Genomic DNA, 6,934 nt, shown 5'->3' with positions numbered 1-6,934 from the left:
ATCCTGGCAGCACCAATTTTTCCTGCCCTGCCCTCCGCAAGGGCAGGGCAGCGTTCTGCGCACCAGCAAGCACCAGACCGCACCAAGCCACACCAAGCCGCACCAAGCAAGCACCAACATGCACCAAATCCTGCCCTGCCCTCCACAAGGGCAGGGCAGCCTCCTGGAAGCTATTATTTTGGGCCGAAAAATTCAATTAAAATGTCAATTTAATTCATTTCTTCACCAAATCAAAAGCCCATCCAAATCCCAAAATCCAAGAATAGAAAGTGTATAAATAGGAGCTAGTTTGATGTAATTAGGACCTTTTTTTTTTGAGACCTTTTTGCTTAGCTTTTGAATTTTGCACTTTGGAACTTCTCTTGGTGTCTTCACTGAGATTTCAGAGAATTGGGGAGGCGAATTGATCTCTCTTCTTCCTCGTTCTTGCTTGGGTCTTTTTAATTTCCTTGTTTTGAGTTTTGGGTGTTAAGAATTGAGGAACTTCTGTCTCAATCCCCACTCAAGAGCTCTTTAATTTCTTTTCTGCATAATTGAACTCATTTACTTTCTCTTTGCTACTTCTTCTTCAATTTATTGTCAATTGCTTTGATAACTTGGATCTAGGAAGGTAATTGAGATCTAGGCTCTGCTACCTAGTCTCTTGAACCCTGAGATCCCAATTTACTTTTGGTTCTTCGGTGAACCTTGCTGCACTTTACTTTCATTTTCTGTTTGAATTCTCATTGCTTCCAATTCAATTTCTGCTCTATTAATTGTGGCAATTCAATCTCTCTTTGTTTAGATTCTACAATCCCAGTCCTCGAATCCCTTTTACATTCAAGCCATTTACATTCCTTGCCATTTAAGTTACTGCAATTTACATTTCTTGCACTTTAAGTTTCAGTCATTTACATTCTTGTTCTTTACAATTCAGCAAGTTTACTTTCCTGCTCTTTAATTTACTGCAATTTCCCCTTTTCCCTTTATATTCCAAGCAATTTAGTTTCTGTCAAGTACAACCCACTCAACCAAAACTTGATTCGCTTAACTAAATCAACCACTAAACTAAAATTGCTCAATCCTTCAATCCCTGTGGGATCGACCTCACTCATGTGAGTTATTATTACTTGATGCGACCCGGTACACTTGCCGGTGAGTTTTGTGTTAGATCGTTTTCCACACATCAATGATCTGTGACACTCATTTTCATTCTCACCTATGAACACGTGATTGACAACCACTTCCGTTCTACCTCAGAACGAACGAATATCTCTTGGATTCCTTAATCAGAATCTTCGTGGTATAAGCTAGAATTATTGGCGGCCATTATTGAGAATCCGGAAAGTCTAAACCTTGTCTGTGGTATTCCGAGTAGGATTCAGGGATTGAAAGACTGTGACGAGCTTCAAACTCGCGATTGTTGAGCATGGTGACAGACGCAAAAGAATCAATGGATTCTATTCTGACATGATCGAGAACCGACAGATGATTAGCCGTGCTGTGACAGAGCATTTAGACCATTTTCACTAAGAGGATGGGAAGTAGCCATTGACAACGGTGATGCCCTACATACAACTTGCCATGGAAAGGAATATGAAGAATTGGATGACAGTAGTAGGAAAGCAGAGATTCAACAGGAACAAGCGTCTCTATGCACTTATCTGAAATTCCCACCATTGAAATACATAAGTATCTCTATCTCTATTTTATGCTTTATTTATTATTATATTCGAAAACAATTATAACCATTTGAATCCGCCTAACTGAGATTTACAAGATGATCATAGCTTGCATCATACGAACAATCTCCGTAGGATCGACCCTTACTCACGTAAGGTATTACTTGGACGACCCAGTGTACTTGCTGGTTAGTTGTGCGAAGTTGTGACAAAGTGTGATTCACGTTTGAGAGCACTACCAAGTTTTTGGTGCCATGGTTGATGATTACAATTTCGTGCACCAAGTTTTTGGCGCTGTTGCTGGGGATTGTTCGAGTTTGGACAACTGACGGTTCATCTTGTTGCTCAGATTAGGTAATTTTCTTTTATTTTGTTTTAAAAAACTTTTCAAAAATTTTTTTCTTTAAAAATTTTTTCTTTATTTTCGTTTTTCAAAAATATAATTTTCGGAAAAAAATACAAAAAAAAATATTTTGTGTTTATTGTTTGAGTCTAGTGTCAAATTTTAAGTTTAGTGTCAATTGCATGTTTTAAAAATTTTTTGCATTTTTCGAAAAAAATTCATGCATGGTGTTCTTCATGATCTTCAAGTTGTTCTTGGTAAGTCTTATTATTTATTCTTGTTTTGTGTTTTTTGTTATTTTTCATATGTATTTTTGCATTCATAGTGTCTAAGCATTAAAACTTTTTAAGTTTGGTGTCTTGCATGTCTCTCTTTTCTTGAAAATATTTCAAAAATATGTTCTTGATGTTCATCATGATCTTCAAAGTCTTCTTGGTGTTCATCTTGACATTCATACTGTTCTCGCATGCATTATGTGTTTGATCTTGCATTTTCATGTTTTGAGTCATTTTTGTGTTTTTCTCTCTCCTCATTAAAAATTCAAAAATAAAAAAAATTTCCTTATTTCTCTCAAAAATTCGAAATCTTTGGGTTGACTTAGTCAAAAATTTTAAAAAATAAGTTGTTTCTTGTTAGTCAAGTCAAGATTTCAATTTTAAAAATCTTATCTTTTCAAAACTTTTTCAAAAATCTAATCTTTTTCATTTTTTTATTATTTTTGAAAATTTTTAAAATGATCTTCAAAACCTTTTTCTTATCTTTATTTCAATTTTTCGAAAACTTTACTAACAATTAATGTAATTGATTAAAAAATTTGAAGTTTGTTACTTTCTTGTTAAGAAAGGTTGAATCTTTAAATTCTAGAATCATATCTTTTAGTTTCTTGTTAGTTAAGTAATCTATTTTAATTTTAAAAATCAAATATTTTTCAACTATATCTTTTTAATCATATCTTTTCAAATAATATCTTTTTCAAAAAAAATTCAATTTTAAAAATTTTTCTATCTTCTTATCTTTTCAAAATTGATTTTCAAATCTTTTTTTCAATTAACTAATTAACTTTTTGTTTATTTCTTATCTTTTTAAAAACCACCTAACTAATTTTCTCTTTCTAATTTTCAAAAATCACTAACCCTTTTTCAAAATTAATTTTTGAAATTCTCTCCCTCTCATCTTCTTTTATTTATTTATTTATCTACTAACACTTCTTCTCTACTCAAGAATTCGAACCTATCCTCTCCCTTGTGTTTGGATTCTTACCATTTCCTTCTTCTATTCCTTCCTTCTTCTACTAACATAAAGGAATCTCTATACTGTGACATAGAGGATTCCTCTTCCTTTTCTGTTCTCTTCTTTTGCATATGAGCAGGAACAAGGAAAAAGGCATTCTTGTTGAAGGTGACCCTGAACCTGAAAGGACTTTGAAGAGGAAACTAAGAGAAGTAAAATACAACAATCCAGAGACAACCTTACTAAAATTTTTGAACAAGAAAAGGATATGGTAGCCGAACCCAACAACAATAATGCAAGGAGGATGCTTGGTGACTATACTACACCTACTTCCAAGTTTGATGGAAGAAGCATCTCAATCCCTGCCATTGGAGCAAACAATTTTGAGCTGAAACCTCAACTAGTTGCTCTAATGCAACAGAACTGCAAGTTCCATGGACTTTCATCAGAAGATCCCTATCAGTTTTTAACTGAGTTCTTGCAGATCTGTGAGACTGTTAAGACTAATGGAGTAGATCTTGAAGTCTATAGGCTCATGCTTTTCCCTTTTGCTGTTAGAGACAGAGCTAGAACATGGTTGGACTCACAACCAAAAGATAGCCTGGACTCCTGAGATAAGCCGGTCACGGCCTTCTTGGCTAAGTTCTTTCCTCCTCAAAAGCTGAGCAAGCTTAGAGTGGATGTTCAGACCTTCAAATAAAAAGATGGTGAATCCTTCTATGAAGCTTGGGAAAGATACAAGAAAATGACCAAAAGGTGTCCTTCTGATATGCTTTCAGAGTGGACCATTCTGGATATATTATATTATGGTCTATCTGAGTTCTCCAAGATGTCACTGGACCATTTTGCAGGTGGATCTATTCATCTAAAGAAAACGCCTGTAGAAGCTCAAGAACTTATTGACATGGTTGCAAATAACCAATTCATGTACACTTTGAGTGGAATTCTGTGAATAATGGGACGCCTCAGAGGAAGGGAGTTCTTGAAATTGATGCTCTGAATGCCATATTGGCTCAGAACAAAATGTTGACTCAGCAAGTCAACATGATTTCTCAAAGTCTGAATGGATGGCAAACTACATCCAACAGTACTAAAGAGGCATCTTCTGAAGAAGAAGCCTATGATCATGAAAACCCTGCAATAGCAGAGGTAAATTACATGGGTGAACCTTATGGAAACACCTATAATTCCTCATGGAGAAATCATCCAAATTTCTCATGGAAGGATCAACAAAAGCCCCAACAAGGCTTTAATAATGGTGGAAGAAACAGGCTTAGCAATAGCATGCCTTTTCCATCATCTTCTCAGCAACAGACAGAGAATTCTGAGCAGAGCTCCTCTAGCTTAGCAAATATAGTCTCTGATCTGTCTAAGTCCACTTTAAGTTTCATGAGTGAAACAAGGTCCTCCATTAGAAATTTGGAGGCACAAGTGGGCAAGTTGAGTAAGAAAGTCACTGAAACTCCTCCTAGTACTCTCTCAAGCAATACTGAAGAGAATCCAAAAAGAAAGTGCAAGGCCATTGATATTGTTAACAAGGCTGAATCCAAGGAGGAAGGGAAGGACGTGAATCCCAATGCGAAAGACCTCATGGGACGTCTCCCAGACAAGAAGGAGTTCCTTATTGAGGACCTAAAGGAATCTGAGGCTCATATAGAGACCATAGAGATTCTATTAAACCTCCTTCTGCCATTCATGAGCTCTGAGAACTATTCTTCCTCTGAAGAGGATGAAGATGTAACTAGAGAGAAAGTCGCTCAATATCTAGGAGCTATCATGAAGCTGAATGCCAAATTGTTTGGTAATGAGACTTAAGAAGATGCACCTCCCTTGCTCATTAGTGAACTAGATACATGGGTTCAGCAAACTCTACCTCAAAAGAAATAAAATCCTGGTAAATTCTTAATACCCTATACCATAGGCACCATGACCTTTGAGAAGGCTCTGTGCAACCTTGGGTCAAGTATAAATCTTATGCCACTCTCTGTAATGGAGAAACTGGGGATCTTTGAGGTACAGGCTGCCACATTCTCATTTCAGATTGCGGACAAGTCGGTAAGACAAGCTTATGGATTGGTAGAGGACATGTTAACAAAGGTTGAAGGCCTTTACATTCCTGCTGATTTCATAATCTTGGACACTAGGAAGGAGGAGGATGAATGCATCATCCTTGGAAGACCCTTCCTAGCCACAGCAGGAGCTGTGATTGATGTTAACAGAGGAGAATTAGTCTTTCAATTGAATGGGGACTACCTTGTGTTTAAGGCCCAAGGCTATCCTTCTGTAACAATAGAGAGGAAGCATGAAAAGCTTCTCTCAGTACAGAGTCAAACAGAGCCCCCACAATCAAACTCTAAGTTTGGTGTTGGGAGGCCACACCCAAACTCTAAGTTTGGTGTACCAAACTCTAAGTTTGGTGTTTAGAAACCCCCACATTTAAACTCTAAGTTTAGTGTTGGGAGTCCACAACATTGACCTGATCACCTGTGAAGCTCCATGAGAGCTTACTGTCAAGCTATTAACATTAAAGAAGTTCTTATTGGGAGGCAACCCAATTTTTATTTATATATATTTTTATTGTTCTTTTATGTTTTATTAGGTTCATGATCATGTGGAGTCACAAAACAAATACTAAAATTAAAAACAGAATCAAAAACAGCAGAAGAAACAACACACCCTGGAGGAAGAGGTTACTGGCATTTAAACGCCAGTAAGGAGCATCTGGCTGGCGTTCAACGCCAGAACAGAGCATGAATCTGGCATTAAATGCCAGAAACAAGCAGCAATCTGGCATTTAAATGCTAGGATTGCACCCTGAGGAAAGCTGGTGTTTAACGCCAACAACAAGCATTAGGCTGGCGTTAAACACCAGAAACATGCTACATCTGGGCGTTTAACGCCAGAAACAAGCTTCAGCCTGTCGTTTAACACTAGGATTGCAGGCAGAGGGTGTTTTACATGCCTAATTGGTGCAGGGATGATTTATACTTGACACCTCAGGATCTGTGGACCCTACAGGATCCCCACCTACCTCAACTCACCTTCTCTCTTCTTCACCAATCACCTCAATCTCTCTTCCCCAAACACCCCACCTACCTTCAAATTCAAAATCTCTCTCCCACTTAAAACCACCCTCTCTTCTCCCCTTGGCTGAATCCACATCTCTCCCCCTCTCCTCTATATTTTTCTCTTCTTCTTCTATTCTTTCTTCTTTTGCTCGAGGGTGAGCAACATTCTAAGTTTGGTGTGGTAAAAGCATATCTTTTTTTGTTTTTCCATAACCATTGATGGCACCTAAGGCCAGAGAAACCTCAAAAAAGAGAAAAGGGAAGACAAAAGCTTCCACCTCCGAATCATAGGAGATGTAGAGATTCATCTCAAGGGTCCATAGCTCAGTAATAGAGCATGAGAAATTCCCTCATCAAGAAATCCCTGAGATACCTTAGGAGATACATTTTCCTCCACACAATTATTGGGAGCAACTAAGGATAGGAGCACCAAAATCACTAGAGATTAAGCAACAGAGGCAAGGAAGAGACATAGAGGAACTCAAGAGCACCATTAATTATTCAAGAGGAAGATGCCACCCTCACTAAGGTGGACTCATTCCTTAACTTCCTTGTTCTTATCTCTCTGTTTTTCGATTTTTGAGCTTCATGTTTTCCTATGTTTGTGCTTTACTACATGATCATTAGTATTT

At 37.4% G+C, this 6,934-nt stretch overlaps 1 non-coding gene across 1 annotated transcript; it reads right to left on the bottom strand.

Annotated features, from left to right (window-relative positions):
* Positions 1–3,901: 3,901 nt before the first annotated feature.
* Positions 3,902–4,009, bottom strand: LOC127740179 (small nucleolar RNA R71). The gene has a single exon (XR_008000860.1). It is a non-coding gene; the product is annotated as a small nucleolar RNA R71 (small nucleolar RNA).
* Between the last annotated feature and the right edge of the window lie 2,925 nt (positions 4,010–6,934).

This window comes from Arachis duranensis, chromosome 6, assembly GCF_000817695.3.
Source record: "Arachis duranensis cultivar V14167 chromosome 6, aradu.V14167.gnm2.J7QH, whole genome shotgun sequence".
NCBI lineage: Eukaryota > Viridiplantae > Streptophyta > Magnoliopsida > Fabales > Fabaceae > Arachis > Arachis duranensis.
Note: the sequence above shows the minus strand (reverse complement) of the source record. Positions and strands in the feature narration are given on the sequence as shown.